Source organism: Enhydra lutris, unplaced genomic scaffold (genome assembly GCF_002288905.1).
Source record: "Enhydra lutris kenyoni isolate GAN:26980312 unplaced genomic scaffold, ASM228890v2 scaffoldscaffold2, whole genome shotgun sequence".
Lineage (NCBI taxonomy): Eukaryota > Metazoa > Chordata > Mammalia > Carnivora > Mustelidae > Enhydra > Enhydra lutris.
Window position 1 is genome coordinate 22,572,741 of NW_019154086.1, and position 12,742 is coordinate 22,585,482.

At 41.8% G+C, this 12,742-nt stretch overlaps 1 protein-coding gene across 3 annotated transcripts in view; it reads right to left on the minus strand.

The window, feature by feature from the left end:
* The window catches only part of LOC111150640 (serpin family I member 1), a 71,354-nt gene that overhangs the window by 3,334 nt on the left and 55,278 nt on the right, over window positions 1-12,742 (minus strand). The window lies entirely within an intron of this gene.

A 12,742-nucleotide genomic window follows, 5' to 3' on the forward strand; every position in this document is an offset into this window, starting at 1 on the left:
GCCCTGATGCGGGGCTCGACCCCAGGACCCTGGGATCATGCCCTGAGCTGAAGGTAGATGCTAAATGACTGAGCCACCCAGGCACCCCAGAACATGACTGTATTTAGAGATAGAGTTTTAGGTTAAAATGAGGTCATTAGGATAGGCCCTAATCCAATATGACTGATGTCCTTAAAGAGAATAGGAAATTCGGACACAGAGAGATAGAGAAGGAAGACCATGCCCGATGGCTAATTTTATGTGTCAACCTGTCTGGGCCAGGATATCTGTACCCAGATATTTAGCCAAACTATCATTTTGGATGTTTTCTGCAAAAAAATTTTTTTGGATGAGATTAACATTTACATTGGTGGTCTTTGAGTAAAGCAGATTGCCCTTGTAATGTGGGGGGCCTTAACCAATCACCTGAAGGCTTTATTTTTTTTATTTTTTAAAAAGATTTTATTTATTTATTTGACAGAGGGAGAGAGAGTACAAGCAGGGGGAGTGTCAGAAGAAGAGGGAGAAGCAGGCTCCCTGTTGAGCAGGGAGCACAAGACGGGACTTAATCTAGACCCTGGGATCATGACCTGAGCTGAAGCCAGCTGCTTAACCAACTAAGCCAGTCCAGAAGGTGCCCCAGAATATGACTGTATTTAGAGATGCCCCCAGCTGCAGGCTTTAGAACAAAGACTGACCTCTAAGCAAAAACGAATTGTTCCATTTGACTGCTTTTGGACTCTTCCCTCAATCTCCAGCTTGCCAGCCCACCCTGCAGATTTTAAATTTCCGAAGTCACCACAAGTGTGCAAGCCAGTTCCTTAAAGTAAATCTCAGTCTCAGTCTGTCTGTCTGTTTCTCTATATAGATAGATACATCTCTCTCTATAAACACACACACACAGACACACACATCCTGTTGGTCCTATTTATCTGAAGAATGTTAATACACTATGAGAAGACAGACATCTACAAGCCAAGGGGAGAGGTCTAGAAGATTCCAAGCCTGAGGACATCTTGATCTCGGATTTCCAGCCCCCAGAAGCATGAGAAAACAAGCATCAGTTGTTCAAGCCCCCCCAGTCTGGGACTTTGTTATGGCAACTCCAGCAAACTAAGCAATAGGTTGTTGGGTTTCCAACTTTTGTCCTCAAGATCAAAACAAAATGAACAAAACATAGTTCAAATGCATAAAAAGAAAAATAGCACAAGGAAGCAAGATACAAGATTACTCAAGTTTCTGCCACCCACAACCCCAACCCCCTTTTTCCATTCCAGGAGGTGGAATTCAAATTTAAGATAACCTTGTTGCTGATGCACTATTCAGTAAAAGCACAGTGCATTTCCCATTAGGCTACATAGAAAGACTTTTTCAGTAACCCAGTCCTACCCACAACATACACTTTCAAGTTTTCAAAAACACATAATTATCTTATACTGACAGGGAGTAATGCTCAATAACATTCTTGATACATCTGTTGCATGGCACCTGCTTATTTTGAATAAACCTCAAGACAACTGAGTGGCAACTCTGAATATACTTTTAATAGGGATATTACTTCCTCAACTTATATTTAGTATTAAGATATAAGCTTGCATTTTGAAATAGTATGTCTCACATATTATGATATTTTCTTCTAGAAGACATTTGATGACTAGGAGAAAAATAAAAAGCAATAGAGTTTTGACATTAAACAATTAAGTATAATTAGCTCCTGCAAATCCAGAAGACTAGTTTTTTTTTTTTTCCAACAAATAAGAAGAAAAATATAAACTGCCTTAAGTAACTAGTCAGATACATTCAGCTGGCAAAACAAATACACAAATTCCAAGAGAGTCAAATATATGAACCATTTAGTAGTTAACTGATGCTAGATCATTTTCAGATTCTGCTCCCCATTTTGTTCAGTGGGCCAGTGAAGGTGGGGTCATGCACCAAGAGCCAGTATTATGGCCCTGAACACAAAAGTGACAGAATGTAGTTCCTAAAGGGTAATGAGTGTCCACACTGCCAGCTAAGCCCTCTTTAAATATTCTGAGGAGAGTTCTCAAAGATACCGAATGATACTTTAGCCACATATCATTGCTCAGAGGAAGCTGCCTCGCAGCTCCTGAGCCTGATCTGTCGACTGCACTGGACACCTTGAAAGAAGGAATCTCATCCCTTCAATGCTGGCTTCTACCACAAAGGTACCCTCTTCCTCCAGGCATCCAACCTCTTATATGCCCTCATTTACCCCTACAAAATGGTGAGAGGATGGGTAGGAGGTGCCAGGCACCATGGCAGATAGATCAAGAAAACATGGATGCTGAGAGTTCTTCCCACAGAGCTGGTTATTTAAAAGAACATGAAATGGACAAACCTTCAACAAGATTCACAAAGAAGAGAGATTACCTAAATAAACAATATTAAGACAAAAGAAAACATGTCTAAAGATACAGAGAGAATTTTTTAAAATCACAAAAAATACTTCGTATAATTTCCTGCAGACAAACGTGAATCCATGTATGAGGTATAACTTATTTACTATGAACTGCATGTATTTACAATACAATGATTACAATACAGGAAAACAAAAATATATTTTACAGACCACATCACAGTTTGGTAAGTTTTTATTTTGTTTTGGTTTTTTAAAGATTGTATTTATTTACTTGACCAAGAGAGAGCACAAGCAGGGAAAGCAGCAGGCAGAGGGTGAGGGAGAGACAGGCTCTCTGCCGAGCAGGGAGCCTGATGTGGGGCTCAACCCCAGGACCTTGAGATCATGACCTGAGCCGCAGGCTGATGCTTAACGAACTGAGCCGCCACGTGTCCTTCATAAGTTTTGACATACATATCTGTGAACCACCTCCACAAATAAGATACAGAATATTTCCATCTCCCCAAAAGATTCTTGTGCTTCTTTATGCAGATAATTTTGAAAATAAAGAGATTTGCCATCAACCAGACAATTTTATAGAAATGTACAAATGATAAAACTGGATGAAGAAAAAAATAGACTATCTGAATAATCCAGTAACCATTAAAGTAGCTGAATGAGTAGGTGAAAACTTCCTCCTTCCTCAAAATTAAAGAATGTGAGCCTATGGGCACCTTAAGCATCTGACTTTAGATTTCAGCTCAGGTCATGATCTCATGGTAGTGAGATTGAGCCTTGCACTGGGCTCTGCACTAGGCCTCAAGCCTGCTTGGGATTCTCTCTCTCTCTCTCAATCTCTCTCCTTCTGGCCCTCCCACCATCCCCTGTCTTAAAAAAAAAAAAAGAAAGAAAGAAAGAAAGAAAGGAAGAAAGAAAGAAAGAAAGAAAGAAAGAAAGAAAGAAAGAAAGAAAGAAAGAAAGAAAGAAGGAAAGAAAGAAAAGAAAGAAAGAAGAGCAAAAAGGAAAAAAAAAAATCTAAGCCTGGATGGTTTTCTAGGCAATTTAGCCAATCCCTCAAGGAAAGGATAGGATTTTCTATTATAAATCCATTTTCAATTCTAGAAAGAGAATAAAGCAATCTAAGTCATCTATGGATAGTCTTACCATATTAAGATTGAACCAGGACAGTCTAATAAAAGGCCAATAAAATCATAGGCCAAGCTCACCTATTAACATAGAGATAAAAGTTTGTTTTGTTTTGTTTTAATCAGGAAGTTAAACTCAGCAACATATGGAAATACTTTTTTAAAATGAGTTTCCAAGGGACATCACAGTCTGTAATGGCACAGCAGTTCTGAATGGCTCTAGTGCCTCCATTTCACATCAAGCCTTGCTCTGGGATGATCTCATCAGACCCAAGCCAGTTTGTGCCCCTACAACCCTACTTAAAGCCCTGTCTCCCCTCTCCTGCTGGCTCTGCCTCTCACCCTGCCTTCCGTATACTGCGCACCAGCAGACCTAGGGGGCAATGCGAGGGTCTCCGTGAGGTTCCTCTGAGTCGCTCATGTAGCGTGCTTCACCCCACCCACTGGGCTCCAGGTTATTTGAACTGTGACCCCTGAACATACCCCCTCCCTCACTTCTCTGTCTTTGCTTCCCCACAAACTCCTTCAATTTGGGGCGCCTGGGTGGCTCAGTGGGTTAAGCCTCTGCCTTTGGCTCAGATCATGATCTCAGGGTCCTGGGATTGAACCCCGCATCGGGCTCTCTGCTCAGCGGGGAGCCTGTTTCCTCCCCTCTCTCTGCCTCCTCTCTCTCTGCCTGCCTCTCGGCATACTTGTTTCTCTGTCTGTCAAATAAATGAAGTATTTTTAAAAAATTTTTAGAGAAGAAAAAAAAACTCCCTCAACCCAGTACAGTCACACACCTAATCTGCTTCTGAGGCTCAGTTTCCAGCCCTAGCAGGCCTTTTCCGCTCTCTTCTGATCGCTGTTCCCCACTTGGGTAGAACAGACCACTCTTCCCTACTGAATCCAGGCTCTGGTTCTCATACAGCCTTTATGATATATCCTACTTTCATCTGTATCTCTCTCTTCCTGGACTGTCTAATTCCCGAAGGCAAGGATTGTGTCACTGCCCTTCGTGTCCCTGGCTTCTGGCACTTGGTAGGCCTAATAACTGAACTAACCTAAGAAAAGAGAGTTTCCTGGTACCGTGTCAGTTTCCAGTATTTAACCTAGCATGAACAGGAATTTAGTAATTGTTGAATGAAAGAGACTAGCTATTTCCTAGCTTAAGACTTTGGATGTTGTCCCTCTACGGGCACCATGACCACAATTCCGTTTACAAGTATGGCTATATAGGTAATTCTTGTAATAAATAAAACATATGACACTAAACCAAAGTAGATGCCCTAGGAAAATGGATGGACAACAGCACTGGGGAGGAAAAGAATACAAAGACCACACAAAGGCTAAAAAACTTAAAATGCAATCAAGTAGAAGAGCTAAGGGAATGAGACCCAACAGACCAGTGGCATCACCTATATTTCAAATACAGCAAAATAAAGATTGAATCCTTTGTTCCAGCTCCCCAGGGTGATTAGCTGCTACACAGCAGACAGCAAATATCTGCAGATTTAAGTGAGACCTCAGGACTCGTAAGTTGGAGAAAACCACCACCCCTTTAGATATTCCAGCAGGAGAAAATGTGACAAATCACATCACAAATCCCGAGTGGGGAAAAAAGAAAATGAAACTCTCTTCTCTTGGGACAAACTTCAAGCAGTCACAGTCAAATATAAGCTGAAAGTGGTTTAAACAAGAACGGGTCTGCTGCCGCCCCGTCATGTCACACAGAACTTTCCTGTACTTGTCCCTCAATATTGCTCATCCTGATGGAATTATGTGTCAATCAAGGCCATCATTCCTGCAGGGCCATTCACCTACTTCTTAAGGGCCAGGACCTTGCCCGTCCAATTTCTCTCCTCCCTGAAATTCTGTGCACCCTGCTAGTACCAAGTAGGCACTCAGATATTTGATGAACCAGGATGGGAGGGGAATTAAGAAGATTTACACTGATGAGCCTGTCTTATCAATTAGGGAAAGTTCATTGTTCTCTAAAAAAGAAAATAAATAAATCAAAGACAAAGCTACATGCAAAAAACAAACAAATAAATAAATAAAAAATTCCATGCCCTGGCCCCAAGCAGTCTTCCCCTTCTGGCCACAGCAGATATTGCTGCCAAATAACTGGTCCCACTTTCCTCTGGGCAGCGAGGAGCAGGGCTCTTCACAAAGGATACGATGGGAGTGGGGCCAGCAAACCCTAGGTTTCCCAGAGAAAAGCTGGGCAACAATTCAAGCTCTTCTGAAGAAAGCAGGGCAAAATTCTAAGCCATTCATTCAGTCACTGAGCAAATATTTATCAAGCACTCTGTTGGTATGAGATACTGTGCAGGGCGCTGAAAGCTCCAAGTATCTCTGATTAACATAACGCTGGCGGGGCGGCCGTCATAGGAGTGTGTGCCCCCGCTGCCTCTGTGGCTCTGTTCCGAAACACAGCCAATTGAAATGGATGTCTGCGTCACCAAGGACATGCTTAAAATAACAAAATGAAGAGAGTTCCATAACAGAGCCTGAGAATACCAAAAGCATCTCTGTACTTGAGTTGCTAAAGTATTTTTAGCGTCAGCCCCACCCATGAACTTTCGAAAGGTTTTGTAGAATTTGAGCTTTTTCAAGGTAGGAATCCTGTTTGTTTGTTTCTTTGAAGAAATGTTGTGATAGTAGCGAAACATTCATTCATTAATTCATTCAGGTACTAAGCACCTCCCATGTGACAGACATTGTTGATATACTGGATTTACTATGGTGAATGAAACAGTTCCTTCCTGGGCGCCTGGGTGGCTCAGTGGGTTAAGCCTCTGCCTTTGGTTCAGGTCATAATCTCAGGGTCCTAGGATCGAGCCCTGCATCGGGCTCTCCGCTCAGCGGGGAGCCTGCTTCCTCCTCTCTCTCTCTGCCTGTCTCTCTGCCTACTTGTGATCTCTGTCAAGTAAATAAATAAAATCTTTAAAAAAAGAAAAAAAAAAAAACAGTTCCTTCCTAAGAGGAGGAAAGCAAAAATTAAGTACAATGACAATAAAAAAGCAAATCGAGAAATGGCCACAATTTTAGGGTCCGGTTAATTGTTACTAAAAAACAAGATGAGGTGACGTTCGCAGGAGGATGAGGGCAGGTGATGAGCTACTTGACTTGAGGTGTTGGGGAAGGCAGATCTGAGACGGTCACTTTGGCTGAGACCTAAGGAATACAAAGGAGCCTGCCACAGGAACACCTGAACGTAGTTTCCAGCAGAGGGAAAAGCTAGTTTAGAGGCAGTTACAAGCCAGCTGTGTTCAAGGACCCAGAAGTACACCAGTGTGGCTGGATTGAGGAGAGTGGGGAGGGCCAGAGGTCTGAGAGAAGCCTCCATACTTGGAGCGAGGTGGGCTCAGCACCACTTCCTACCGCTCGCACCCACCCAGCATCTGTCCGGCTCTCCACACCATGCTGGGCTCTGAAGACAGACAGTCATCTATGTGTGACCCAGCCCTCGCTTCTGAAGAGCTCTGACATCAGAGACAGGTATGTGAACAAGCAATCTAAGGAAAAGGTAGAACCTGTGATAGCACTTTGTGCTATGGCAGTCCAGAGGAAGGAAAGTAAAGCATTTGGGAAGGAGAGATATCAGGGAAAGCTTCTCAGAGGTGGTGTCATTTGGGCTGGTTCTTGAAGGATAAGTAGAAAAGGGAAAGTCAATCAGGCAAGGGCATTCCCAATGAGGATTGTACTAGCGAAGTGAGACAAGCAGCAGCAATGACTTGAAGGTCCAGTTGGAGCCTGGTTACATCATAAGGAGGTGGGGAGTGGCAGGGGGTGCACCTGACTTTAAGAGCTTGGACTCTGAGGCTGGAAAGCCTGGGCTTCATCCAGAAGTAACAGGGCACCGCTACTTTGATTTTAGAAGATACCTGTGGCAGGAGCCGTAAAGCGTGGATCAGAAGGGCAAACAGCTAGGGCAGGAACATCAAGTTTGCTATCTGTGGCAACAGTCCAGGGGAGAAAGGAAGCGGAGGTATAGCTCTGAAAGAGAAGGACAGTCCGCTGCCTTACAGGTGCAAGGAGAAGCAGAGCAAACAAGGGCAGGACGGAAGAGTCGGTCCGGCATAAATCTAAGCACTTGAGTCTGACCTGAATGTGGCTTTTGCTGTGTCTTCTTAATTCCTTTATTTTATTGGCTCCTTTATTAAAGCTCGTACTTTGTGCTGAAGGATTTAGTACTCTCTTTCTCCTTCCCCTTCCACGAGGATTATCTATTAATCCAAATGCTGACAGTCATTCATTTCCATTACAAAAATAGCCCTACTCTATAACAGGATCCTTGCTGCCACTAGATGAGCATTTTATTTTTTTTATATTTAAATTATTCATTTATTTTTTAATAGTGTCTATCATAGTATAAAATCCAGGTAGTTTTGTTTTTAGTAACAACAGTTGAAAGTAAGCCTCCCTTGCTCTGTTGTCTCAAATAGATGAGCATTTTAAATCGCGCCTGAGAAGAAAATGATTCTCAGCACTCTCTAGATTCCATGTTTATTGTATGAGTCTTTACTATGTTTCATGTTAACGGAATTTAGCGTCGAAGGCCATGGACATCAAATTGAGATGACAAAAAATAAGCACAATAAATACAGAGCATCTCATCTTACTCATTTCTTCATTCAGTGAGTATTGGGCAGAAAGCACAAAATCATGTGCTTCCTGAACACATGTAAGGATCAATCCTGGAGAGGTTTAAATTCTGGCAGAAGACATCCGATGCATCAATAATGATAATATGAGATCAGATGTGATATGCAGCATCAAAAAAAGGATAGAACGCTGTAGAATTTACACAGGAGTTATCATGTCTGGTTGGTGTAATCACGTGGCTTGATGAAGTTGGTATATTTGTGCTGAAGATCCGTTCAGGAGATATTTTGGGAGGGAGAGATTTTATAAAGCTGGGGCCCTGGGGACGCGTGAGGTGCAGCAAAAGTTGTGTGCAAGGAATCAGCCGGAATTAAGGCTGGAGGGAGCTGAAGTCTGAATGCCCTGCTGAGCCATGGGCAGTGCAAAGCATAGTGAAGGGAGGCTTTGAACGGGAACTGGGATGATCTGAGAGTGGGTTTTAAGGTGATCAATCTTGGCAGTGGTAGAGAAGAAAGATTAGACGGAAAAGAGATTGGAAACCATTTAGGAGGCTATTGAAATCGTCTGGGGCAGCAATAATGAGAGTCTGAAATAAAGCTGGATGCCATGGGATAGAGAATGAAAGAGTGGATTTCAAGAGGTCTTAGCAAAGGACGCTCAAGTCACTCAATTTTTCCAGAAGCAAGAAAATGTGAAACGGGGTTGTTTTTCCACTGCTAACTCATAGTTGCTATTTTTAAAGAAAGATAAGATTTCACTGCATTAAAAAAAAAAGATTTCTTGCATAATTTAAGAATGAGTACTGTCACAATAGTACTGAACTGTTTCCCGGGTTCTTTTGAATTTACGAATTCTACTAAGAATGCGATTTTTTAAAGTTTTTACCCTGTTTTCAAGTAAAAATTTTAATTGAAGAAGTAAAACATACAAAAGAAAAAATCCCAAACAGTGCACAGTGACAGAGGAAACAAAATCTCCTCTCTCATCTGGGGGCCTCTGTTCTGTATTCTAGAGACAAACATTGCTATCATTTTCTAATACATTATTCAAAAACGATCACTGCATTTGAAAGCTTAAATGCATACCTATATTCTCCCCCTCCATCTTTGGAACAATACGCTCCCATTCTGCCAATTGACTTTCTTTTCCCTCTCTGCTTCCACAATGCTTTCTCTAGCATGGGGTTTTGTGATTCATCACTAATGATATCTGGCGCTGGATTATTCTTTGTTGCGGGGTGTGTCCTGTGCAGTGTAGGTCCCAGGAATGTAGAAGCATCCCCAGACTTTATCAGATAGATGCCAGTAGTCCTCCCTAGTTGTGACAAACAAAAGGTCTCCAGCTATTGTCAAATATTCTCTACAGGACATGATTGTCCTGGTGCATCCTGGACACACCGCTCCAATAAAGCATATCTATCATGCTTCTTTTTATTAAATCCAACTGTTTTTGTCTCTCTCCCCACAAGTCTGTATCCCTTTTTAGAGCAGGTATGATATCTTAGCCGTTTCTTCATTTTTCTGACCTAGTCCTGAGTTTACACCAACTGACTCACAAAGAGTTATTAAATGAAAGGAAGAGACAGGGCATTGAACGCAATTAATGTATACCTTAAACACCATGAAATTCTCCCCATGAAATTCATTAAGGTAGAAAGTAATAATCAATTAATGGTAATAACTGTCTGGGTACTTGTAGGGGTTACTAAGCATCATAGACACTTTAATCAGCAGGGTTTTCACATCATTTGGAGAGGCAAAAACCTAGACATGTGAAAAGGACACCAGCCACATAGGGCAGAGCATATGGTGCCCGAATGAATGATGCAGGGAATAAATACTATCAAATCTAGCAAAAGCAGAGAGGCAAGTCTTATAGTTGTGTCACTAGGTTTTTGTTTTGTTTTGTTTTTTAAAGATTTTATTTATCTGACAGAGACACAGCGAGAAAGGGAACACAAGCTAGGGGAGTAGGAGAGGGAGAAGCAGGCTCTCAATGGAGCAAGGAGCCCAATGTGGGGCTCGAACCCAGGACTCTGGGACCATGATCCGAGCCGAACTAAGGCAGACGCCTAACAACTGAGCCACCCAGGTGCCCCATAGTTTTTGAATGAATGATTCATAAGTTATGTGTATGTGTGTGTGTGAGAGAGAGAAAGAGAGAGAGAGAGATTGAGGGACCGTGACAGAGAGAACAGGTGAGAGATAGAAGGAGGGAGGGAGAGGGAGAAAAAGGAAGTGTTATTTGGGCTGAGCTGAAATGCTGAGGCTACCAAGGTCTTGGCAAAAGCTAGGGAGTTAAGAATGAAAGAGTTCCCCCTGAAAGCTTGAGAAGTTGACTTTAGACCTTTCCTCAAGTCATCCTGAAGACTTAGATTGGATGGTGGTTGAGGATGGCCGATCCGGATTTCTTACTGATGTTTTAAGGAGTTCAATGTTCCAAGAAATGTAATATAGAATGTGGCCACGAAGAAACCTCTTCTCTCCTTCCCTCCGTCATTTGCTCCTTCAGTTTACGTCGACTGTGTGCCACCTAAGTATCAGCTAGGTGCCAGGTCTCAGGCATGCTGCTGGGAGCACTCTGACAGGGACTCAATTCTGACTGAAGTTTGGTCAAACAAACAGAGCCTTCATAACGTGGACTATATGAACTCTGAAAGATCCGCGTGTTATTTCAAATTTCCAAACCATCTACATTCATAATATATATTTATCCTCTATTGTCTCTGGACATACTAAAGGCGGTTAAATATTACATCATAAACCTCCCAGATATTTCAAAAACTTTAAGCTACACTGACCACAATAATTGACTGGCCACTGTAGCATGACTTTCTTGGGACTGAAAAGCCACAGATATTCTATGCAGGGCATATAACTGCATAGATGTTTGGGTGAGACAGTGAGGAATCTCTAATAAAACAGAAAATAGAGCCACAGTAAGAAAGTGGAATGTAATTATCCAGCTGGAATTTGGCCAGTATGGTAGACAGATTCTCTCAATTCCTGAGGAAGGGAACATCAGAACTTTTAACTATACTATGCTTGAGCCGCAAATATACATTTCTGACTCAAGCACAAAAGTACCCATTAGCTTTTGAATCTCTACCAGTCCCACCTCCTGACAACCCCACTGAAAATTTCAAAGTTGTAGGAGCTTGGATGCGAGCCATGAAGACCTTTACTTTGACAAAATTTGCATTTTTCTAGTGGACAGCAAAATTTGTATCATTTATACAGTAGACATTTAGAAAAACTCTACTAGTGTTTTGAGTGTTTTGAGTAAGTTCTCTAATTAAGGGGTGAAAGCTACAGTATCAAATACATGAATATCATCTCACTGCTGAGTCCTGCTTGGAAAACAATCTGTCCAATTCTAAATCTGGGAGGGCAAGGCCTTTTTTGATTATCAACTCCTTGAGAATTTCCTGAAAGCTATGAACCTATCTCTGCTCTCTTTTTTCTTTCGTGTGTGTGTGTGTGCACGCACATGCATTTGACTGCACATGTATATGCAATTTCACATAGCACCCACTTCACTGAATTCAATTCCTGGGTCCCCATTGTCCAGGTTTAGAAGCTATTATTCGGTCAGCTTGATTTTCTACAGGTTCTTAATTCTAGAGAGGAAAACTAAATTCTCTCCTGTAGCACATGAACTGCTAAGGAAAATTCTATGCCTTAGCTCTCTGGTTGGAGAGTTGAGTCCAACAAATTGCATATCTAGAGGACTTACACACTGAGCTCTTTTTTATCTTGAGATCACCAGACATCACACACATATCTGTGTGTGTGTGTGTTGATATCATCAGAAAATAGATTGTTTTATATTCCATATATTTTCTTAAGAGTTTATTCATTTATTTGACAGAGATCACAAGTAGGCAGAGAGGCAGGCAGAGAGAGGCAGGGAAGCAGGCTCCCCGCTGAGCAGAGAGCCTGATGCGGGACTCGATCCCAGGACCCTGGGATCATGACCTGAGCTGAAGGCAGAGGCTTAACCCACTGAGCCACCCAGGTGCCCCCTATAAGCTAAATCTTAAACGCACAGGTACCTTATTTCAATGATGAATGTCTTGGGATTAGCTGCTTAAAATATTTCCAAAAGGATTTTACATGTTCTAAGTACTTAATGTTGTTACCCTGAACAAATTAGGGCATCTGAATCCAATAATTCAACTAGGTTTCCCCCCCAGTTGGGATTCTTAAATTACTCAACACCCAATATGCCAGGTATATTTGGAAGCTACTTCTTCAAAACTATCCTTTTTTAAAAATTTAATTTAATTTTTTTTCAGCGTTCCAAGGTTCATTGTTTATGCACCATGCCCTGTGCTCCATGCAATATGTGTCCTCCTTAATACCCACCACCAGGCTCACCCAACCCCTCCACCCCCCTCCAAAAAAAAACCCCAAACCATTCTTTTCTTATTGAAGACTTAAGATAATCTTTATATCATCTTACTAGGTATTCTTTTAAAAAGTGTCTGGTTCTCACAGCAGACATGCATTTATCCTCTCTTCCTTCTATCCTATATAAGTTCTGTAACTGGACATATTGAGGCATTAAATCAATATGTTTATTGATTATCTACAAGGCATTGTGTCAGATAGGATGGGGAATTTAAAGATGTACAGGACAGGTCTTCTGGAGAATATCTACTGTT